At 41.1% G+C, this 25689-nt stretch overlaps 1 protein-coding gene across 3 annotated transcripts in view; it reads right to left on the reverse strand.

Moving 5' to 3' along the window:
* LOC119888786 (storkhead-box protein 2-like) overlaps window positions 1–25689 on the reverse strand; it is an 87865-nt gene that overhangs the window by 26136 nt on the left and 36040 nt on the right. Inside the window, exon 1 of one of the 3 annotated variants that reach the window (XM_038699515.1) lies at window positions 3013–3175. The exons of the other annotated variants lie outside the window; for them this stretch is intronic. The gene's annotated coding sequence lies outside the window, so the exon portion shown is untranslated. Of the gene's footprint in view, window positions 1–3012; window positions 3176–25689 lie in introns of those variants that run through there. 3 annotated transcript variants of the gene reach the window in all.

Genomic DNA, 25689 nt, shown 5'->3' on the forward strand with positions numbered 1-25689 from the left:
AGCTGAGAGACCATTTCTTCTTGTGTCCTATAATGCCTTTACACTAAAGGGGCCAGTATACTCTGTCAGAAGTGCATGTCAGTGGGTTGAACAGCTTTAGAAACCTCTCCCCCTTAGGGTGCCTAGATGAGAATGGGTGACATTCTGGGCGTGGCTACTGGTAAATTGAGTGTCAATCAACATTAACACACGTGAAAATCAAAACACAACGCTAAAATTAATTATTTTTGTTCATGAAGTCACCTGTCTGTTATTAGGAAAAACACAACTGTGGATATGTAGGTAAGTCATGATCTTTTACCTAATTTTTATATTTATTTTATTCATGTCATCAGTGCAGTGTCACATCTGTCTGCGCAACGCACGTGTCAGATCTCTCCGCTGTGGCTGCCTGAAGCTTCACTTTCTCTGTCCTCGCGACTTTAACTTCCACTAACCACAAGAAAACAAAGAGGGGAAAAGAGCACGACGAGTGTTACTTTGTGGCTATAACAACGCTGTTGACACAATGTACAGATAACCTGCAATTCCTGCTGGAGCAAGAGAACTATATAAAGATCAGTATTTAATGTTTAATTAGGCTATGATCAAAACTTGTGTTAGGTCTAATTTTCAGGACAAATCGGAAAGGGGTCGGGACAGCTGCTCGCAATTCAGGACTGTCCCAGATTTTTCGGGACGTCTGGTCACCCTACTCCCCCTACACCTTTCCAATGCCAGATTGAAGGGGGGGGGGGGGCATTTCTGTAACTTTACATCTGACTATCTGGCATTCACACCAACTTTACGCCGTGACTGGCCAGCTGTGCTGAGGTGTGAAAGGAGCCAGGGCCACACACACACACACACACACACACAGAATGAGTCCAGTGTAGTATAAAGTAATATACAGTAGACTTACACACATATATATACTGTATACGTTTACAGTATATATGTCCAAAGGAGACAATGGAGAGGGAAGTACAATATTAAGATTAAAGATTAAATGTCCATATGTGTTCTTTTTTTAAATTTGATCTTCAAGTGATTGGTGATCTATGAGGTCAGTCCAGAAACAGTCTGATGTTCAGACTACAAGGTCTGATACAATGTCTCATCTTCTCTGTCTGCTACAGTCATTAGTACTAATACTGCTGATGGCACTGCTGTTACTGCTACTACTACTTACTTCTCGGTCTCTGTCTACTACATCATTGGTACTAGAATTAGTAGCTACTATTTATTCTTTTACTTGCTGTTGCAATTATTGATACTACAGCTACCGATATTATTACTAAAAATGCTACACTTCTTCAGTATTACAACTACATCTGAAGTGCCGGTACCACTAGCAACTATTAGTAACTACAATTGCTGCATCTTCTACTGAAATTTGAGCTACTGCTATACTTTGTTACAAACAAGACTATTCCTATCTACTACTATAGCTCCTACCACTGCTAATATAGTTGGTACCACTAATCGTACTACTAATATTAATACTATAATTCTGGTATATTCCAACTTGGGTGCTGTCCATTATTTGTGTAAGCACTAAGACTGTACTCACTAAGTTAATTACAGAGATCTGGGAACACAGTGAGATCACTAAAAAGAAGTCACAGGTAAAGAAACACAAGCAGTCAGACAGGTTGATCTAATCTCAGCAATGAAAGGGGTACAACAGTGACTGGACTGGAAGCATTCTGCCTCCATAAAATGTGTTGACGTCGGAGAGATTCTGAGATTCTAAACAGAATGTACAACACCGAAGCACCTGAGATATCCTTAGATTTTGTCCTAGTGTGACTCAAGCTCCAGAAGTGCTGGAGGACAATTATGCCAGTCGGTAATCAGTTAGTCAGAGCTCTGGACAGATGTCCTCTCTGGGGAAGAATCAAGGCAGTATACAAGTGTTTTCACAGACTGAGTAGTATGAACCAAGACAAGTGAATTGATCATGTTGAGTAGAGTCTGTAGAATGTTCCTTTAACTGAAATAAGATGCAAGCTGCAGCCTAAACGGAAAAAAACCTGCATTAACGAACCATCACCAACACTACTACTGCAGTCATTACTTACTTACTAATACAGCGGTTTTTATGGACTACTACTACTTATTACTGCTAACACTAAAACTAAAACCAACTGTCACTAGAACTGCCATATTTTCTTGCTGTAGTAGCGGTTTAATAAACTATTACCACTGCCTTGTACCATACCCATAACTACTAGTGCTTCATTTCTTCTCAGTGCTGGGGAAGAGACTGACCATGGTCACAGAGCAGACAGCTAGCTCACACAGACAGACAGAGCTTAGCACGTCACTACAAACACATGTCATTAGCATGGATCAGAATCTGCAGCAGGATGACTATCTCTGACCCAGTCCTGGCAAGAAAATCACTGAATCGGAGGTAAAGAAGAGCCATTTTGAGGCAACAGCCACTAACTTACCCACCGTCGCTCAATTACTACAACACTGTCCAGAAACAGAGAGAGACATTGCGACTCAGGAGAGGAAGAAGAGAAATGCTATGTAGGGAAAGAGAGATTAGAAGAGAAAAACTGATGCAGTGGAAAGGATGAAGGAGGGGAGCAGCTGTGTGAAGCAGAGTGATGAGCGAAGAAAGAGAGAAAGTGAGAGTGACAGAGGGAGAATGATGGAACATTGATCGACCATGTCTCTCACTGCAGTGGTAGTAAACAATCAGCCAGCCTCCTTTGTCCAAAGCACTAAACCACACCCCCTCCTTTTGTCATGCGCTCTCTCCTCCCTCCCTCTCTCACCCATTCTCTCTCTCCCTCCATTTCTCTTGCTTTTTATAAACCTCCCTTATCTCTGTCTCCAACAGTAAGTCTGCATGCATCCTTCTATCATTCGTGTCTTTCTGTGTCTCCCTCTCTGTAGAGCTGTGACCCTATGCTGCTAATGCTAACTAGCAGCTGCTGCTAACAGGCTTGCAAATGAAAGAGTGAGGTAGACAGACAGACAGAGGACAGACAGACAGTGTTACAGACAGATTCATACCTTGGCTGGTAGTAATCCACTCCTTTAATAAAAAACAGAATCCAGTTAAAAAGGCCAGCACAGCTTCTGATGGCAGCGCAGCTCTCTCTCCCTCTCTCTCTCACACACACTGGCTCATCCCCCTCTCTCACACACAAACTCTGCTCCTCCCCCTCCCCTCTCACACATACGCACACACAGGCGTCGTCCTCCTCTGTTCTCACACACACACACACTCAGCCCCCCTCACTCTTTTCCCACTCACACACACAAATGAGCATTCAGTCAAGGGCTACCCACAATCCCTTGCGCCACACAAAGACAAGGGGGTGTGACCAATCACACACTGCCTCACTCTGCACCCGTGTTTTTTTTTTCCCTCCCTCACTGTGTAATGCCCACCGACATACAAGCTTGTGGGCGGGCTGCCGAGAGGGTTGCCATGACAACGCATCCCCAGTTGCTCTTTGTTGCTATCACTCGTACATTCACACACACACACACACACACACACACACACATGGTATACACTCACACAGTCTCTACAGTCTTTTCCCTTTTAAGATCTCTGTAGCATGTCTCTGCTCTGCCACATACATCTCTCCTACACTGTGTGTGTGTGTGACTGTGTGTCTGCACATGCTCTCTTTGCCGGTGTTGCAGTACTGCAGCTGGGTTCTGGTGTGACCCAGATAGAACACTAAGGCTGGATGTAGGACACACACACACACACGTCAACAGAACATTTAAGAACTATGAAACGACTGCTTACATAAATATAACAGTGCAGTTACAGTACATTATCATTATTAGGACGTAGATATAATTATTACCACATACTGTTCAATGTACAGTTACGTATTGGCGATACTGTTATTATAGTACATACTGATTATACTGCAAGTATAGTGTTCAGTCATATACTGATGGTTGTGTAGTTAGATCTTACTGGTTATAGCTACGTATACGTTTCCCAGCAACAAGCTCTTCTGTCATATTTTGTCTTGATGTTCCCTGTCTTGGTGTGTTGGTGGATTTCTGCTGCTTGACTCCAGAGTTCAACAGAGTATTATAAACACTGATCAGCTTGTCATGCTATCATATGTTCATTATGTTCATTCTAAAACACTGACTATTAAATAACTTTCATTTTTCTCCAAACTGCAGCAGGTTACAGGAGCTTCTCTCACTCAGACACATCTCAAAATAAAAAGTGCTCCAGGTTAGGCTGCTGGACTGAGCTTTCTGTACGAATAAAACCCAAGTGAAAATAAACTGCAGAATAACACGGCTCAGTGTTTCCCCACAGAGTGTTAACTGTGAGGGGGACGGGGGGATATTTGTATATTTTATTTGAAAGACTACACGACCCCGTTTCCAGCAGGTTATATCTAACTTTAATCTGCTCAACTTGCTTGTGATAGTAGCCTATCGAAACAATGGAGACCACAGTGGTACTGAATGACATCAGCATCAACAGGTGTGTTCACGGTTGCTTTACCTGGCCCTTTGGTATAAAACCAGAGAACGTCTCTTTCTGTGTTTCTCTTCTAACATACTTGGACGGTCCAACAAGTATAGTCTGTGTGGGGAAACACCACTTCCAGTCCCCTCCAAAAGTATTGCAACGGGAAGGCAAATCCCTTTGTTTTTGTTGTTCACTGAAGACATTTGGGTTTAAGATCAAAAGATGAGTATGAGACAAGAGTTCAGAATTTCCTGGTATTCACATCTAGATGTGTTAAACAGCTTGGGACATTTCACCGTTTGTATTAGACCACAGCATTCTTAGGTGAGCAAAAGTAATGGAATAAATAATCTTAAAGTAAATAACATTTAATATTTGGTGGTATAACCATTGCTTACAATAAGTGCCTCAAGCCTGCGACCCATCGACATCACCAAACTGTTGCATTCTTCATTTGTGATGCTATTCCAGGCTTTTAGTGCAGCTTCTGTCAGTGCTTGTTTGTTTCGGGGTGTTTCTCCCTTCAGTCTCCTCTTTAGGAGGTGAAATGCAGCTCTGTTGGGTTCAGGTCAGCTGATTGACTTGGCCAGTCTAAAACCTTCCACTTTTTCCCCTGATGAAGTCCTTTGTTTTGTTGGCAGTGTGCTTTGGCTCATTGTCCTGCTGCAGGATAAACTTCCTCCACATTAGTTTCAATGCATTTCTCCGTAAACTGGCAGACAAACTGTTTCTGTCCACTTCTGAATTCATTCTGCTGCTACCATCATCAGTTCCATCATCAATAAATATTACTGAGCCTGTTCCAGAAGCAGCCATGCACGCCCAAGCCATGACATGACCTCCAGCATGCTTCACAGATGAGCTTGTTTGCTTCGGATCATAAGCAGTTCCTTTCTTTCTCCACACGTTGGCCTTTCCATCACTTTGCTAGAGATTAATCTTGGTCTCATCAGTCCATCAGATTGGGTTCCAGAACTTTTGCGGCTCATCTCTGTACTTCTTTGTAAATTTCACTCTGGCCCTTCCGATTCTTGCTGCTGATGAGTGGTTTGCATCTTGTGGTGCGGCCTCTATATTTCTGCTCTCTGAGTCTTCTTCCAACAGTGGATTGTGATACCTTCACCCTGCACTGTGGAGGTCGTTGCTGATGTCACTTCCTGATGTTTTGGGGGTTTTCTTCACAGCTCTCACCATATTTCTGTCATCAACTACTGTTGTTTTCCTTGGCCGACCTGTTGGACGTCTGTTGCTCAGTACACCAGTAGTTTCTTTCTTTTTCAGGACATTCCAAATTGTTGTGCTTGCTCTGCCCAATGTTTGTCCAATGGCTCTGCTCGATTTTCCTTCTTTTCTCAGCTTGACAGTGGCTTGCTGTCCTCCCATAGACTCTGGTCTTCATGTTGGTTTATCCTCTTTAACAGGAAATGCAGTCTTTATAGTTTGAACCAAGGATGAAAACTTAGACTAGTCATGCAGAGCTATTTAATGTTTGGACAATCAACCTAAAAGGCAACACCTGGGCAACAACAAACATCTGTCAGTCACATGTTCCAATAGTTTTGCTCACTTGAAAAATGGGTGGGTTCAAACAAACGGTGATATTTCCTGAGTTGTTTAACACGTCTAGATGTGAATACCAGGAACTGAGAGCTGAAATTCTGAACTCTTGTCTCATACTCATCTTTTGATCTTAAACCCAAATGTCTTCGGTGAAAAACAAAACAAAAGAATTTGCCTTACCATTCCAATACTTTTGGAGGGGACTGTATACTGACCGAATATTTTATTGTCTGCACGTGCATGTGTGTGACAATAGTTGGTTACTATCTATGCCGCCATGTGTTGTGAACCATTGTGCAGCATGCGTGAGAATGTGACCGGCACAGGACCAGCCACCGGTCATGGCCGATCAATATGTGCATCTGTAACCATTCCAGATTTCCCCTGAATATGACCATTCAAGCATGTTCATATTTCCTCACCCAAATAGTGTATACAGTGGAAATTTATCAACTAAACTATCAATGCAACACCATTTACCATGGATCATTTTTGGCTTTCTTTCCCAAAAGAGTGGCAGCTGGACAAAATGGGGTGAGTATCTTAAGGACTAATTGAATTTGATTCTGACTCTCATATTCAAGATTCGATTCGGAATCCATTATTCAATCCAAAGTCAGTTTTCTGTTTCAGTAAACACAAAAGCAGGCACTATTTTCAGGAGCTTGATCCAGTACACGGCATGCCAAAGCATTCACTCGTGTTTTAATTTCACTGAATTGCAAGGAAGGCATAAACAGCAGATGAGCTAAGTGGTCTTGATGAAGGTCCCACTGATAACTTTATATTTCATGACACCAGAGAGCACCAGAGTGCTGTTGCTTCAGTCATGCCAGTTGAAGATACCAGCACAGGTAACATTTCCTTAGATCATTGTTTTAATCCTGTGTGGTGGATGTGTTATTGTCAATTTATTTTCAATTGAATTCTATTCTATTTCATTTATATAGCGCCAAATCACAACAACAGTTATCTCTTGTCAGACCAAAAGATGTCACACATATGTTTCCAACTTGAAAAAAGTATAGTAGGCTGTGTCAACGGATCATAACCAAAATTGTTGAAGTGTTTATTTACAGTGATGGTGAGCAGTTTCCCGGCCAAACCAGCAGCTGTAACACGGTGGATCAATATATTTGACTGTCGCAACCAGAGCGAAATGACTCATTTCACTATCAGAATGTGATCCACTCGGTCGATAACATTGAAAAGGCTATAACAGCCGTACGTATACAATTTTACTCCCATTCACGTTAGCGGAGGGCTACACTGGAAGTTAGCCGGCTCGGCTGGCAAAGGTCAACACAGCGGACGCTGTAGCACTACTGCCAACTAGCGTTTGGTGGTGTTATTGCAGAACGACAGCGACAGCGACGCACAAGTATAAATGTATAGCTACATGCCTACGCCGTAGGCTACGCACCTTCCATCGCTGGAGGCTAGCTGTTTCCGCCTGCTTCCAGACGTTTTGCTAAAGGCTCGTGCAGACTACACGACTTTCAGTATCAGATAGCAATTACAAAGACAAAGAATCTGGGTGAAAGAATGGATTAACACACGCAGGTAGCAGGTATTTTCTGAGCTACAGAGAGAGCTGGAGGGGAGTAAAAGAGTAACTGCCTGCTCTCATTGGCTGGATGTGGATGTTGAGTCGGCTGACTCTTCCAGATGTTTGGCACGCTAGATATCTAGCTGGTGCCGACGATGTGTCAGAGAGCCGCTGTGATGCGTCGTAGAGTAGTTCACACATAACTGTCAACCACTGATACGGACACCGGTACGCAGGATAAGCGGTTGACGATGGATGGATGGATGGATGGATGGACATAAGACTGATATCAATCTGAACAACTCTCTTTAAGAAAGAAAGTGTTATTAGAAGGCAGGCAGACACGCCTGTTGTAATGTCAGGGAGATTAGCATGTGAAGAAACAGCTCTAAGTATCAGGCCGGTTGGGGCTTGCTGAACGGGGGGGGGGGGGGGGGTGGGGGGGGGGGGGGGGGGGGGGGGGAGTAACATGAGAAGAGAACAGGAGCCCCCCTTTCTTCTTCAGGGGCCCTTGATTTGCACCTCCCACAACTCCTATATCATGCTGCTACAGGCTGCCAGAACACATTTCCAACAGCAACCAAAATGTTCTAATCCACAAACATTTACAAAACAGTACAGCAAGAGAGCGTGTCAGCACTGTCACGTGTAATTCATGTTGCCTTAAAGCGTTCCTGGGAAAAGGGAGAGCTGAAAATGCTTCTTTTGAAATTATTCAGGTCCAATGTAACAATTTCATCCTTGCTAACAAGCACAGCACCTTGGTGATTCAGCAGAGAAATCTTCTATTTAACAAGACAGTCAAGTCAAGAGAACATTTTTATCAGTATTCAATCATTAGCATGTAGCTTCTAAGGCTACTTCCACACTACTATGTTTTTGTTTATAAGAGAGTTTCAAAATGAAAACAATCTCCATCCAATGAAAAAAATTCATAAGCGGTGTGGGAAGGGGGTGGTGGTAGGGGTAGGGGTGCATGCAGGGGCGTTGGGACGAAACGGCATTCCTGCTCAGATCTGAAAAATCTATTCAATGTTTTTATATGGGGAATCGCTTGTAAATTAGCTGTTTTACACTGTTTCTAAAGCGTGTTCATGAAACAAATAGAACTGATTGTGCTTGAAAAATACTTCATCTTCTTACACCTGTTGAACAGGCAGAAAAATGTAAGCATGTAGAAAGCTTATACAGCAGAGGTATTCAACTTAAACTGCAGGAGGTCCAGTAATTTGATACCTAGAATTATGGGCTCATGCTTTTTGCCAGACTAAAGGAATCAGTTTAGTCAACATTTTTGTTGAACAATAATACCTAAGCTTGTCTAATGGCTGTTGTGGTTGAAAGGGAGATTTGTCCATCCATCGTCATGGCTTTCTTTTCTATCAACAAATGTTTCACACATGACATCCACGTAGTCCGTTTCTCTGACTATAAACCATGTCTCCAACTACAAAGGGCTTTTTATGTAGTCCTACAAATCCACTGTATTCTCAGCGAACACTCATGTCCGATGTTGTTTTCTGCTCTTTTTTATTGTATTTTACTGTTTATTATTTATTGTTTATATGTGACTTTCTGCTTTGGCAACATGTTTGAAATAAAAAACAATGCCACTAAAGCCAACAGAATTGAACTAAAATTGTGTAGATTGCTCATGTTGGACTTTCATCACAATCATTTTCCACTTCCTCTCCTCAGACTGCTGTGGGTAAGTTTCCTCGAACTGTCTGTGTCTAGTTTCACAGTGGCGTTAAATATTTCCATTTTCAACAACAACAGACTCCATGCAAATGAGGCACACCGGCCTCGTAGAGCTCATAGCAGAAAGAATATACGCATACTTTTCTGTCCACTCATCTTGCAAGACTCACCGTCAATGTTTCTAATTTCTGATAATGCCATATTCTTCTATCATCTTGTGTACCCAGTGTTGGGCAGTAATGCACTTACTTATTTCCACGTTACAGTAATAATTAAAATTTTCCCAATAACTGGTAGCAGTGATTACTATTAACAAAACAGTAATATTACAGCTACTAATCCAAGTAATGCCGCGTTACAGTTTTACCAAATCGCATGACATGCGACAGCGCAGCAAACATCAAGAGCAGCACCGGACCTTATGTTGTTCAAGTGAGCTGTTAGCCAAAAAACTAAAAGGAATAATGGAGTATGAGGCAGAGAGGTGTTCTTTCCACTTCTGTAAAAAAGTGAGTGAAGTCTGAAGTCAGATGTCTCCGTTTCTTTTTTGATCGTCATTGGCTGTTATAAATATTGATATCTAGACTTCGCCTACAGGGGGATTAATAAAGTTATCTAATCTGCAATTAGTTAATAATATCGACGCACTGTTAAATGGGTCAGGCTCTAATCGTGACTTAGCTGTTGTAAACATTACTGTTGCTGCTCAACATTGAATTTCCCATTGTGGGATTAATAAAGTATGTCTTCTTCGTCTTCAAGAAAGAGCATTTAGTTATATTTAAATAATACAAGGTACAAGGTAGTTTATTAGTTATTATACAGCACAAGGCTGCATAACTAAATAAAATTTGTAGTCCCTTTGTGCTACACACACTACATATAATTAAGTGTAAGCCTATTTTAAAATATGGTAACATATAATATAAAATAAAACAATAATACAGTTATTTATATACATACACAACCACAACCTGAACATTCCGCAGTGCACTTTTTGAATTTGCATCTGAGGTGAATGTAAACAGCAGCAACCAGATGATGATGAGAAGTTTCATCTTCACAATAAACAGTCTGACATTTGGGGAACAGAGTCCATCTTGACTGAGTCCACCTACTCTCATCTTGGTGGAGTCTTGTGCTGACAGCTTGGAACATGGACCACCTGCCGAGTGCTTGATCTGGGACGCTGATGGGGCAGGTCTCTGTAACAATGTGGGCACAACAGTCTCTGACTTTTGTTGCTTGGTCAACGTTAAGTCCCATTTTGACCATCTTTAGGAGCAGAATTACGTCCAAGCTGGGGCAGCATGGCCCCTTTCCTGGCTCTCTTTCCTCTCCTCTGAGCAATCACCATATCCACTGTGGCGCCTACTTTGCTCCTTAGAAACTGAATGAATGACAGGGTTTTAGTCTCATCCCTCTGGCTGATTTTAAACTTTGAATTCTGGTCTCTTTTGTTTGTCTAGTTATGTTTTTGGTTCTCTCTGCTGCACTCAGGTCTGTCTTGATCTCAACGAGATGACCTGATTAAATAAAGGTTATATAATGACTAGGCTGAGGAACTGGTTCACGGTTAAGCCAAGCTTTTAAAGTAGAATTGATAAAATGATTCCTAACAACATTACTATTTTTGTTTCATGTATGCCACATAAATGCTGTGTTTTACTGGCAATGTCCACAGATTTTATGGCTTATTTGTACTGTAGGTAGCTTGAAATGTTTCAACAAACACCATGACTTAAGCTACCGCCATCAAATCTACACACAATGCTACTCCACCACACAGAGGTGGAAAAGAACTACTGTTCGGTCTACAACTACATACTGGGGAACTACAAACTGGCCGGCATTAAAACAGCAGGAAGTTGCACAAATAATGAGATGATCGACCATGTGTTGGCATCCACGCTGCATCGACGGAATGGCTCCATATAAATGAATGACCGGAGTGCTCAAGTCGGTCTGAACGCAGCCTTACACATTCTTTTGTGCACAACCTAGTGGAACACCGTTAATGTCTTTGATTTGATTTTGAATTTGATTCATTTAAGATATGCTGCTATTGTCATTATTCTAATGTGCTTCATCAGGATGACTGAATAAAATATTATTGATTAGATATGTTTTTGATATTTATTTTGGATAAATTGGTATGTTAATCGAGTAATAGGGAACTTTTTTTCTTTCAAATGGACACTAAATCCGTTGTTAGATTAATTGACTAATCGAAAAAATAATCTTTAGATTAATCAACTTGAAAAATAATCGTTATATACAGTCCTAGTAGAGACACTGCAGATGTGTTCAAACAACACATCATACAAATGAGTCCATTTGAAGTACAATAAGGCCTTTCAACATCACGGTACTTACTTTGTCCTAAATGCTAATGTCAACATTTCTGACATTGTTTAGCAGATAATGTTTACTATACCATGTTTCCCACACACAGACTTTACTTGGGCGGGCTGCCCAATACCCATTTTAGCATTTTGCAGAGAAACACAGATAGAGTTATTACATATTACGTTACGTAACATGCAGACACGGTGTATATTTTACAAGCACGGACCAGGTAGAGCGACAGCGAACACACCAATGCAGATGTCATTAGTTAGCTTTAAACAGTCTCCTCCACATGTTAGGTTTTGTTTTCTACTCGACTCCTCGACTAAATATGTTGGTTATGTTGGTCTTTTTTTTTGGAAGGTCGAAAAGGACGTGATTGGATAGGGGTACCGCAGACCAACGAGCCAATCACAAACAAGGCATTAACGTCATAATGTGCATGTGTTCACAGAGTCCTGTGCGAAAAGCATGCAGCTGCCTATTGACTGAACATCCACAGAGCCACCCTCCCATCAGTGACGCATCACACAACAGTTTCTGTGAAGCATACCGAGGCCTTTTGATCTTTTTCTTATGCACTAAAGACCAAATATGACTCCCTAATAATCCTGTCGCATTCAAACACACATAAAGTATGTTTGAATGTCAACGAAACATTACTAACAGATGAAGGCAGCCATGTTATTGTTTCCCGTCAGAAAGAGGCTGTTCTATCAGTAGTCCACATCTGTTGAGTCAAACAGAGCTGATTGGTCAACACCTAATCCACAGACAAGATGTTGAATGCTACTGCTGAAAGAGTACCGAACATGTATGTAAGGGCACGAGGTGGAACAGATTAAAGATACCAAGCAACTTCTCTGGTTCAAGTCAAAATCAGGATACAACTTATGAGAACTATTACAAATACTATTACACAGTAATAGTATGAAAAGTGCAATGAGATAACTTCTGTTATGAATTACCTGCCGCAACATTTACTGAATTTCATGCAGAACTTTCTGTGGTTGTGTATCATAGCTGAATCTCTGACTCTTGTGTCTGTTTTCCAACATGTATCTGTTCATCTTTGCCCACTACTTTTTCCAGTCATTGCAAACTTGCTGCTCAGATTACTGAATTTAACACATCTTCACTCAGGGCTCCAGACTAACTTTTTTTTTTACTAGGAGCACTGAAGCCACTAACTGAATATTTTAAGAGCACAGGCAGAAAATTAAGGAGCGCACACTTTAAAACAACTTGTGACGCAATTTCCCCATTTTACTGATAAATGCTTTGGTAATTAATACAGAAACTCCAGTGTGCCGTTTTATTTTACTACACAGTCACATCTTAATTGATTGGTGCTTAATAAATGCACATACTGTAAGTGGCCATGCCATTTCATTTCTGTATCTGTCTCTTCATATTTTATGTCTTAAGCTGCTGTTGTGCTTCATTAACATGTCGTGTTTAAACTGTACGGTGCCAGTTACCTCAGCAAACTTGGTTTTCCCCACATATTGTGGACCACATCTAGTGCAGCAGATACAGGTCATGGTGTTGGTGTTTTCGCTAAATCTAAGCCATGTAAACTCCCTCAGCCACGGGCGGACTGGCACAATAATTCAGGTTGGGAATTTGACTTCATCCTAGGCCAGCCAGTTCACACAAACCACCAGACTGCTCATTTTAAAGACAAACTATTAGTTGATGTAACGGTTCCAAACAAGGTATAGATTTAGTCACAATGTTCATCTGGGTAGAAAGCTATCCACATTACAAAATCTGAAGACTTGTCAAGGTGGCTATAAGTGCACCTCAAAGTCCAGAGAAATAGCCTACACCAATCATACAAGGCTAGACACAAAAACAATTAGCCTACACTTTTTAAAAAGAGAATGAAAGAACTCCTATAGCCTACGGAGAAAAAAAAACAATTAATTAATTGTCCATAAAGCAAACAGCACAAAAATAAACACACCTATCTTTCAATAATGTCTAGAAGATATGTATTAATGTTTTCTACATTAGGGCTGGGCAATATGGGCAAAAACATTATCACGATATGAATATCAGAATCAGAAGGAGATTTATTGCGAAGTAGTGTTTTACACATACGAGGAATTTGCTGTGGTGATAAGGTGCTACATGCAGACAAACATACAGTTCACATAAATAAATGTAGAAATATATAAATATGGAATACACATTACAAGTCTATTCCAAACATTTCATAGAATTCAAAATCTATAATTATCACAACTTTTACTCAACAAAATAAATATTTTAATAGAAAACTAAGTGCTAATTTGTTTGTGTTTCAAATGAATTAAACCAAATATTTATTGACGATATATTGAACATTTATTATATTGTTATTGAGGAAAATTATATTGCGATAATTATCATTATTGTTTTATTGTCCAGCCCTATTCTACAGCCCAAAAACAGAATAAAGTTGTAGCTACCGCGGTGACCCCACAGATCCAAGCGAGTACGCAGAGTGTCGTTCCTCGTGTGAAAATGCCTTGAGACACACACACACAAAACATGTGGCTAGCTGCGTGGAAGTTCTTTACACCGACTTATTAACGGTCGCCAACGTTTATTTGGCGGAGAAACAGAGAGAGAGAGAGAGAAGCAGACACTGTGGATTCTCCTGCTTGCTATATTATTGCTGCCGCTGGTTTTGGCTGATGGCCAAAAATCAAATCAAATCTGCAGGTCGCACATGTGCAAGTAGTTGTAAAAAGTACTCACACTGTCTCAAAAATGGTTACAAAATGTGCAGTCCGGAGCCCTGTGTTTCATAAGTTACTAGATTACAATTTAAACTATCACCCACTCCTTAAATGTGTGGCCTTTGCTGTGTGATACAGCACCACTGCCCATTTTCCATTCTTCTTATAAAAATTTCATTGAAACATAATTTCTTCTGATGTTAGCAAAGGAGCTCTTTATTTCAGGCCTGGATGCCTCCACTATAAATTGCTGTGGGAAACCCTGATAGGTCAGCTGATCATGTAATAGGTCAATCCAATATGTTGTCTTTCAAAATATCAGCAGATTGGGAGAAATTTGTCATTGACATCACAGTGCATCTGTACAATATTCTTTAGAATTGTTTTTGCAATACAAGTCAGACTTTTAACTCTGTTATATGCATTCTGTTGCCCCTGAGTGTGTGTGTGTGTAGTCGACAGAGAGGGCGGACAGAAATAGCCTGAGCCACTGCAGGCCCAGGACTGCAGGGGGCCGGCCCTTCTAAACCAGGCCAGGGCTTTGGACAATCTGATTGGTCAAAATGCCATGAGAGGAGAGCGTGTCTGTGAAAAGAGACACTGAATGGAGAATGGATGTGTGTGTGTGAGAGAGAACAAACAGGGCAAAAAACCTTTTGTGCTTGTGTGTGCAGCTGCCCTGAGCATAACTCAGCAGACAGAGAAAAGGAGGAGCTACCATCGTATTACAGAAGAGGAGCACCCATTACATCAGCTTCTGTGTGTGTGTGTGTTTGTGTGTGTGTGTGTGTGTGTGTGTGTATGAGAGATGCGTCCGGCTGCCAGTGGCTGCAGCTCAGCTAGGGTTAATGAGTTCACAGTTTCAGCTTTCCATGCTTCCAGAGCACTGGAGGGAGGTGTGGAAGAGACGAAAACAAAGTTAAACATTAGTAAAACACAGCCAAGAGATGTGTTTTTATTAAACAGACGGGATTAACGAAAAGCTTATATGTGTAAACTTGTGAAAAGTATATCAATCTAGACAATGTTATATTGAACCCCATGATGTGATACTGTTACATTTATGGGGAGTTGTGTTGTATGAAAAGATAATTCATTAGAAAGCGGTGTTTGTGAGAACAAATTTCTGTTTCACAATGCCCAGCATGAGTTTATATGCCACATTATTATTACAAGACCAAGCAGACTAACAACTTAGAGTGCCACACTGATTGACAATATAGGAACTGATGCCATTGAAAGGAAAGTACAAGTCTGCAACAAGACAAAAAGCTCCAAATTCTCTCTCTGTCCATTAACTCACAAAACAACACTCATTTACCAAGCAAACTTGTAAACAAAACTATCAACCGACTATTAATTAAATTAAAGCCTCTAAAATGTAGATACTTACTAGATTTTAAAACAGTAGTTTTAAGTCACATGTGAGGTCAAAAACAAACGACCACCTGAAAGTATCCAAAAGTTCTTAAAATGCAAGTAAGTCATTAGGATTTCAGAGGAATGTACATGTTTCTGTTGCAGGGCTGAATTTATGGAAGTGAGGAACTGCAAATGAGAGGCATGCATTGTAAGTTTACAAAATGTTTAAAAATCATTTTAGGAAAAACATAAAAATGTCTCATCAGAGCAGCATGTTGTCATTAGTAAAGTAGGGATAGTGCAAAATCAGTCTTTTGACGTAATGTTTTGTATATCTACGCGACAGGTGCTGTTATAAGAGCAGTGGAGTTAGGTAACGTTATTTTAATTGCAGTGCAATGTGTTTGCATAGCGAGTGAGTGGACGAGCGAATGAGAGAAAGCGAGCGGCTGAAAGCGAGTGAGTAAATTTTCACGCATGCGTGAATAGTCTTAGACTCTTTAGGTCACTCGTCACATGGCAGCTGCATGAGCTCCGTCAGCACAGGAAACAGAAATGATTAGTTCACGACTCTGTGGGTCTCTGGATTTGAGTCGTTAATTTGTCACGTGAATGCTCGGCCACTGTGGAGCAGGAATGAACTATTCGGTTAATGCTCACATAGACAGTCTTTCGTTCATTCAGCAGCCTGAGTTACTGCCAGCGTCGGAGAATGAGAGGCAATTTGGTTGTCAGGTAACAGTCACTGGACTGACATTATATATCTATTTTGTTAATTATGTGACATTTAATAATGCTTAACGTTATTACAGCGCAGTGATGTTGTGCTATAGTTTTAGCCGTACCGTAAAGGTGAGTTCATACTGAAAGCGAAGTTAAGATTCGCCTCAGTTTACTCACGAGTTTGACCGCTGGACATTTTGAGTGTTCACATACAACGCAAAAAGCGAATAAACACAGCCCGCGGATACTACCGCTATATGAACCCAAAGTAAACCTTTTGCTGTGATTTAATTGCAATAAACGGATCAAACTGATGCCGAAATAACTACAATATGATGCCAATTTGTTAGAAATATGAATTCATGCTTTGTCAGGTCTGTCAGCAAGTCAGCAGCACAACAACTTCTAAAATGTTTGTTTTCTGAACGGAGTTCAGATCGAGCAGGGCTATGCTAACCTGTTCACAGTAAAGTACAATGACAGCTGGAATAAAGTTACAGATGCATATTTTCTAAACTCAACAGGTAGTTCAACTTTCTCTCTTTCTTTTCTCCAAGCAATGTATGTCTAAATGTTTTTTATATAAATATGAAGTAGTAATCCAATAGAACTCTGCTATCCGGCGCTAAAAACAACAGTGGAACCAGATGTGCACGGAAGCTAGCTGCTGAGAAGCGCGAGTGAAGATAAATCAAGTTGTAATCCCAAAAACTAAAGTAAAAAGCTAATTTAATAAAAGCAGTTAACTCTGAGCTCCTCCCGCGGGTAAACGGCGTAGTTGTCGCGGAGCAGAATCCAGACCGGCTACGGGCGTTTATTTGTCCAAAAGCTGTAGAGCTGCTCCCCGTACACTTCCCCGTTCTTCAGCAGCTCTCCGTCGGCCAGTGGATTGTCATTACACCGCTTGCCAGGTACTCTCCAAACAGCGCTCCGTAGACGCCAGGGATGTTTGGACAATCTCACCGCTGATAGGCTTTCGCAACATCGTATCAAGCGAATTTCTCGCTCAAGTTGAAAAATGTGAACTCGCTCGAACCAGCGATTTTCACAACAAATGCCTCTTTCGCGCCGCTGGGAGCGAATTCGCAGGAATTCGCCTCTTTGCATTGACTTTGTATGTAATCAATCTGCCCAAATCGCTGGATTCGCTTTCAGTGTGAACACACCTTAACTTTAGTCCTGCTACTGTTTACAGCTAACAGCTGACCCGGATCCAGACCTGATGTGGTCCATTCTGCATCCAGACCTGCCAAACTACTGCATTTATATAATGTGTTAATATTTCTTTGTTCTTTTCTCTGTGCTGGAGTTATTTTAAGAAGTTGATGGTTTTATCCAGATTATTATTAAATATGTTAACGTAGCCTCAAGTCAAGATCTGAGTACTTCCACTACTACTATATATATATAGTGTAATATATAGTATTTCACAAAGTCAGTTCACCCCTCACATTTTTTGTAAATATTTGATTATATCTTTTCATGTGACAACACATGTAAAACACTAGAAAACAGTCACCAATAAATATTCAACTCAAAATCATATTAAATAGAAATCATATAAAATAAAGAAATGCACTAAATCCATTCAAGGAGCTGAACCAGTGCTTCACATTGTTGACAGGACAATTACTCGAAAGATTTGTATATTTTCAAAATAGTTGCCGATTCATTTTCTGTCCAGTGGTGGTTAGCTGAAAAATGAAACCTGAAATTGCTGTTTGGCTCTGCACAACAGTACTGTCGCAGTCTGAGGAGCACACAGGCAACAAGTCAGTTACTTCATCCACACAAGGCAGAGGGTAATACAAAACTACACTAGCCCACACCTACACTTTACAGGGACTGAACCACACTGCACTTGCAGCAGTGGATCACTTCACATTTATTGTTGTTCTGCTTGGGCATCATCAAGCAGAGTATGGTGGGACATGGCCAGAGCATGTGTGGTCACATTACTTTTATAAGGCCAGACAGAAAAGTAATATAGCCAGGTTTATGAAAGAGGTGTTAAAATATCTGGTATATCATGCAATCCCAGCAATCTCAGTTTCATGAGCAGGGACATGCAGTAAGAACCATCACAGGGGTGCAACAAACAAAACTAATTCAAGATGCAGGGCACAATTTCATCCCATGCAGTTTGAAGAGTATATACAGAACTGTGCAAATGTTTCAGGTAGGTGTGGAAAGATGCTTTAAAGTAATAATTCTTTCAGAAATAGATTATATTTATCAATCAACAAAATGCAGTGAGTGAACAGAAAAAACATCTAAATGAAATCAGTATTTGGTGTGACCACCCGTTGCCTCAAACAGCATCAGTTCTTCTAGGTCCACCTGCACACAGTTTTTGAAGGAACTCTGCAGGTAGGTTGGCCCAAACATCTTAGATAACTCCCCACAGTCGTTATGTGGATTAGGCAGCCTCAGCCTCTTCATGTAATCTATCACAGACTGGATCAGGGCTCTGTGGGGCCACACCATCACTTCCATGACTCCTTGTTCTTTAAGATGAAGATAGTCGTTAATGACTTTCGCTGTACGTGTTGGCTCGTTGTTATGCAGCAGAATAGATTTGTGGCCAATCAGATGTCTCACTGATGAGTGTCTGCCTATACTTCTCAGTATTGAGGAGACTGTTCATTCTGACCAAATCCCCATCTCCGTTTGCAAAAATGCAGAAAAACTGACAAGGAACCTCCACCATGCTTTACTACCACCAGCCTTCTGCTGCAGCCAATCTATATTGTGTTTCTGTGCATAGTTGAGTTGCTTGGGCTTGTTTCCATATCAGAGGCTTTTTGGCCGCAAGTCTTCCATGAATGCCACTTCTGACCATGTGCTTCTTATGTAGAGCTTGGCCAGACACATCTGGAAACCCCTGTCTGCCTTGAAATGTCTCCCTGGGAGAGACCTTGCTGATGCAGTATAACTACCTTGTGTCTTGTTGCTCTGCTTATTCTTTTGAGAGTAAACTGTCTTCAGCAGCCTCACCTTGTTAGCGGAGTTTGGCTGTTCCTCACCCAGCTGTATTTCTCCAACACAGCTGTTAATGATTGTGTTTCAACCTATATATTGACTTTACGATCATTATAACCTTTTTGCTATAATTGTTTAATCATATAGCTGACAAGATGCCTACAAAATCCCTGACTTTGTGTAAATGTTCCTAGAAGAACTGACGCTGTTTTGAAAGGTGGTACACCAAATACTGATTTGATTTACATTTTCTTCTGTCATTCCATTTCATTTTTATTAACTGATAAATATAATCTATTAACTTGTCTATTTTTGAAAGCATTCTTACATACTAGACAGCATTTTTTCCCAAACCTACCTAAAACTCTTGCAAAGTATTGTACATGATAATAAACCATTCAAACTAAATTGAAGTGAGCAAACATGAACATTTGATTTTCGAGGTCTGCAAACAGCAGCCAGCCAAGCTATTTCCCCTGCTTCCAGTCTATATGGTAAGACACACAGACGTGAGACTGATATCCATATCATATCCATATAACATCTCACACAAAGAAAGAAAATAAGCTTAGTTACCAACATGAGTGCCAATTGGGGTGGTGATGGCGCAGTGGATAAGACGCATGCCTTTGGTGTGATATACCCGGGTACAACCCACTGTGACACATCCACCAGTGTGTCCCTGAGCAAGACTCGTAACCCCCCCATAAATAGCAATCGTAAGTCGCTTTGGATAAAAGCGTCAGCTAAATGTAATTCTTTAACACTGAAATCCAGAACTGCTGGTTCCCTATTAAAAACAACACAATTCCAGCAGTAGCTGGATTTTGACTAACGTCTGCATGTAGATCAACTAACAAAAGGACAAGCCATAAGACAAAGTCTGTCCAAACAGACATTAAAGTGGTGTTGACAGTGAATGAATGAGACTCTCCTGCTGACAGTTGGATCTATTCCAACTAGCCCTCTGAGGTTACTATGACACCAGAGGAAGCTCTGGGAGTATGCTGCTCAGCTCTGCTCCATTTGTAAAAGAAATCTGATGCAACGAATAAATCCCATTCAACACTAAAAAACAACCCCGACCAGATCTTTTCAGCCAGCTGCCCCTCAACCAATAACAACTACATATATGGGTTTGCTAAGCCAGACCTACTGCCAGACTTACAAAAACCTCAACTGAGCTCTACTTATGGCTTGTGTGACATAAATACATAAATCAATCCAAGCATTACAGCTGGGGCTGTCACTTTTTATTCAAAATTGAAACTTTCGTTCGAAGCAGATACAGGGTTCGACATAAAACTTAAGTTTGGCAAGTTGACGAAGTGGAGTGAAATCAGCTGCCTTGCTGCCTATGTCCTACACCGTCTCCAAAGGCAACTTTGAAACGGTGTCCTAAAGTTCCTCATGTCCCCCAGGTGCTCTTTCTCAACTCACTGTGATTTACAGAGTTTGCAGATGAACAAATAGCGTTACTAGTTACTAAAGTAACCTCTAACCGTGGCCATTAACTAATTAATGTTAGTGGTCATAGCGGGCTCAGTCCGGACTAAGAGCTTGGAGCACCTGGGGAGTGCGTTAGTGTTTACACCTCAGCTGAAGCAATGGAGGTTTTCAGGCCAGGATAATGGCATCCAGAAGCGTACATTGGGCACCACAACCGGACCTCGGCAACGAAACCGCGCTAGCAGTCCTGTTAGCTGAGTCAGCTATGGGGGGCCAAGAGCCAAACGCATCAAGAAAACCACCTGCCCCGTTTCCCCAGTCGTCTAAATGGCCTCTGTCAGTCTAGGAGGCCCCGGTCCAGCTGCAGTGTGCACTCACAGGGAGCTGGAAACAATCCGCACAGAGTCTGCATGATGGAGTGGGGGTGGTCACATTCAGTGCTATTGGCTAAATTACTGTAAACGCCAATCAATGTCTGCAACAAGTCCCTCCCCATCTTTGTGTTTTTAAATATGCAAAAGCAAATATCACTCTGCTTTCTGTTTACAGGGAAATTCAAATAAAATTAAAGCTGCAAGCAGCGTTGGGCGGGCCCTCGCACTTGTAAGCGCGTCCGCGTGTGAGCCGGCCGAGTTGCACATTCTGGAGCTCTGCCGGTGCGGCTGTGAATTTCCTACGCGGTTATGTCGCCGCATGAAGGTGCTATATGTCACTTCCTGTGTCCCCTATGTGGAGCTACATAGCACTTGCCGCTATGAATATAAATCGGTATTGACGTGTAGATGTCTGGGGGTCAGAGAGTTATCAAGCACGCAAAGTTTGGTTCAGATGTGAGCATGTACACTGAACAATAATGTACCCAAACAATAAAATAAATTCCTTTTATATTTCCCTGCCTTGTTGTTTATGTGTACATACAGAGGAAGAATGTGATAACAGCACACATTTCATCGTTACTGTGTGCTGTACCGCAGTTCTGTGTCCATGCATGCAGCAAACTGAAAGCACTGTCTGTCGGAGCGTCTACGTGAAAAGAGAAGGAAGACATGGCTGGTAGTGTCTTCAGAGTTGTTAAACACCTCAGCGCACTGAAGGAAGCCATCTGACTGTGTGAGGGGCAAGATCGTTGATGTCTGCAGGCAGAGTAGGCCTAGAGCTCTCCTGTCTGACTGGTCCACCAATAGCAGAGAAGATGACCCCTTGAGACACAGCCCCTCCTCATTTGCATAATGAGTCAGAAATGCATACAGAAATTTAAAAAGGACAGGCAGAAATAAATACCATGGGTGAAAATAAATAAGGTAGAAAAATACAAAGGAAGAATAAAACAGACAAAAATATTAAAACACACACATAAATAAATATATTAAAAAAATTAGTAATAAATAAAGTTGAAGATTATAAGGGAGAATAAATAAATAATGTAATTATAACAAAGGTGAATAAGTAAAGGCACTAATTAAAATATATACATTTATGTCTCCTTGTATAATTTAATTAATACCAACATTTATTTATTTACTTTATTTTTTTGTGTATTTAATTGGAAGCTTATTTATTTATTGAGCATTTATTTATTTCTGTATTTATTTCTGACTGTGTCAGGATCGGTCCTCCATAGCGGGGTGGGAGAGTTATCAAGCACGTAAAGTTTGGTTCAGATGTTAGCATGTACACTGAAGTTACAACAACTTCCTGTGTCATGGCGAAGACTTGATCTTTGACGCCACGCCACGGACACGCCCATTGACGAAAACTCGCAAATAGCACAACTTTTCATCTTCAATGCCTTTAGAAGGCACAGCACAAATTTGAGGTCGGTCGGACTAAATCCCTAGGAGGAGTTCGTTAAAATACGAAGTGTGTAAATCATCCAAAATTTGACGTAAAATTCAAAATGGCCGACTTCCTGTTGATTTTAGGGCATCGCTCCTAAAGGCTTTTTTGTGCGTCTGGACAAGATACACGTACCACAGAAAATTCGTGCACGTAGGTGAAACGTGCGGCGGGGGCTGCTTCGTTAAAGGTCACTTTCTGTTGCCAGCAGGTGGCGCTATGACTGTGGGTGAATGTCGGCATGTACATGTGTTCAGGGCGGGACTCTCATCCTAGATGTACAGTTTGGTCCAGATGTGAGCATGTACACTGAAGTTACAACAACTTCCTGTTTCATAGCAAATCATCGACGCCACGGACACGCCCATTGACGAAAACGCGCAAATAGCACAACTTTTCATCGTCAATGCCTTTAGAAGGCACAGCAGAAATTTTACGTCGATCCGACTAAATCCCTAGGAGGAGTTCGTTAAAGTACGAAGTGTGTAAATCATCCAAAAATGGCCGTAAAATTCAAAATGGCCGACTTCCTGTTGACTTTAGGCTATGGGTTCTTGAGGCTTTTTTGTGCGTCTTGATATGATACATGTCCCCAGAAAATTTCGTACATGTAGGTTGAACGTGAACGAGGGGCTAATTTTTTCCAACTTTCTAGGTGGCGCTAGCGAGTCATTTTGCAACGCCCATGTGCGAAACTTGTAGAATACGAAATTTTTCACCGGTTCTGACATGTTTGCAAATTTTGGTGAGTTTTCGAGAATGTTTAGGCCATGTCAGTTGAGCCTACTTTGCAGAAAAAAAATAAAAAAAAAATAAAAAAATAAAAAATAATCTGAGCAAATTCAATAGGGACCTCACACGGTCGTGCTCGGGCCCTAACAATTCCATTCCATTGAACAATTAAGATCTTTAATATGATATAAGGAGAAAATCAATCAATTATTTTTTGTATGAATTACTCATTAGCATAGCAAAATATGCAAGGGGCCAGTAAAATTGGGATCTACTGGCCCGGAGGGGGAAAAATGTTATGTTGGACCATCAGCTGGTCCAATTGCATGCCCTATTGACCTATCAGGGATGGAGGAAGACAGTAGCAAGCTGTGCTGTGCTGATTAGATATTCAAGACAGCTGCAGTTATCTAGCTGGTTAGCTAGCAAGTCACTCACTCTCTCACTCAGTATCAACCGCTTATCCGGAGTACAGGATTGGCTGAAGCCAATCGTAGCAGACATCGGGTGATAGGCAGGGCACACCCTGGACAGGTCACCAGTCCATCACAGGGCCACACATATACAAACAACCACTCACACTCACATTGCTAGAAAGTCGTGGGAGTTTGTTAACAGTTAGTCAATGAATCCATTTGTTGACCAGTCAATCTATGGAAAATTAATCTGCAAATATTTGGTTTGATTCATAATTGAAATCATTATTTTAGGTTAAGTTCACTAGTTACAGCTTCTCAAATGTGAAAATTGGCTTCTTTTCTAAGTCTTCTATAATATTAAATTTAATATCTTTGGGTTTTGGACTGCTGCTTGGACCAAACATGCAACGGAATTCTGCCAAGTTGGACTTTAGGAAATTGTGATGGGATTCAGATTATGAGCTTTTAAAATCATTAACTTCACACCACTCAGCCACCAAAGCGTCACTTACACTCGACACGTGGATAGGCCCGCTTTGGTCCTCTTCTTGTGTCACCAGCCGTGCACTGAGCTCAGTGTTTGTTTCAGTTCATTTAGGTTGACAAACAGACGCAGAAAGAAATGAAACCAAAATGCTTCAAGGAGGAGGGTTATCAATCACGGTTTATCATGGTCAGCAAAGAGAAGCACACTACTCTCTTCTTCCACTACCGTGTCTTTGGCATCTGTCCTTTGACAAGCTCACATGAGGTGAGATATATTGACAAATGGCAAACAATCAAAATGACAAAGGACAACCTATGGCAGTGACTTTAGCTATGTTAAGTAACAGCTGGCTGAATTAGCTGGTTATCATTGTAGCTGTAGTGAAACTGTTGGTTGCTTAATTCTTATTTCACCCACATCATAGAGTAACATATTACTTGAGCCAAAAATGAGTATCAGTGATTTACCCTCTCTGATAGCCTCTGGGACACGGGTAGGTGTTTGTTCTGCAGTGCTAAACAAGGATCCAAAGTGTCAATGATAAACATTGTCAATATCATACAAGTGCAGAGCCACAGCAGCAGCAGTTTGCCAACTGCCATTTCAGCTTCTTCTAGCTATTCATAAGAGGTCCGGCAGAGTGCACAGGTTTCATTCCTCATAGGAGGTGCATGATGGCCAGTTTTAGAACTGATCTGAGGATGACATAGTGTGCTTTCTGGTCTATCTTCACTTACTTGATGTTAATTTTGGCATCAGGTTTTGATTTAAAGTTAGTCTTTCTCTTGATGAGTAAGTAAATGTTTTGCATACATCATGTGAGCAAACATGAGTCCCATCTAAACATCTTGTTCATGTCGGATATCATAAAACAGGTAGCAGAATTCGGTCTCTAATGACATTAAAGGTCCAGTGTGTAATATTTCTGAGGACTTATTGACAGAAATGCAAGATCCATAACTATGTGGTGTATAAAGACCTTAGATAATGAACCGTTATGTTTTTATTACCTTTGAATGAGCTATTCCTATCTAAATAACCGCAGGTCCCCCCTTAGATGGACGGCGCTATGTTTCTACAGTAGCCGAAAACTGACAAATAGCACTACAGAGCGTTTCGTCACTAAGTTGTTCTTTTTCTTCTTGTGTAATTCAGGCAGTGTAGACACTCGTCACTAAATTGAATGTATAGAAGAAGAACTAATAATAATATTAATTTGCGGTCTCTGAGTAGTCATCTGGTTTATTAGAAGTTAGAAGAGAAGTGAAACTTGGAAAAATGTAGGACTAACGTTACACGTATTATTTAGTATGAGCTGACAGCATGTGGATCTCCGTAATTAAGTTAGTGCA

This window comes from Micropterus salmoides, unplaced genomic scaffold, assembly GCF_014851395.1.
Source record: "Micropterus salmoides isolate LMB-PRFRI ecotype aquatic unplaced genomic scaffold, ASM1485139v1 Ms_hic_scaffold_5, whole genome shotgun sequence".
NCBI lineage: Eukaryota > Metazoa > Chordata > Actinopteri > Centrarchiformes > Centrarchidae > Micropterus > Micropterus salmoides.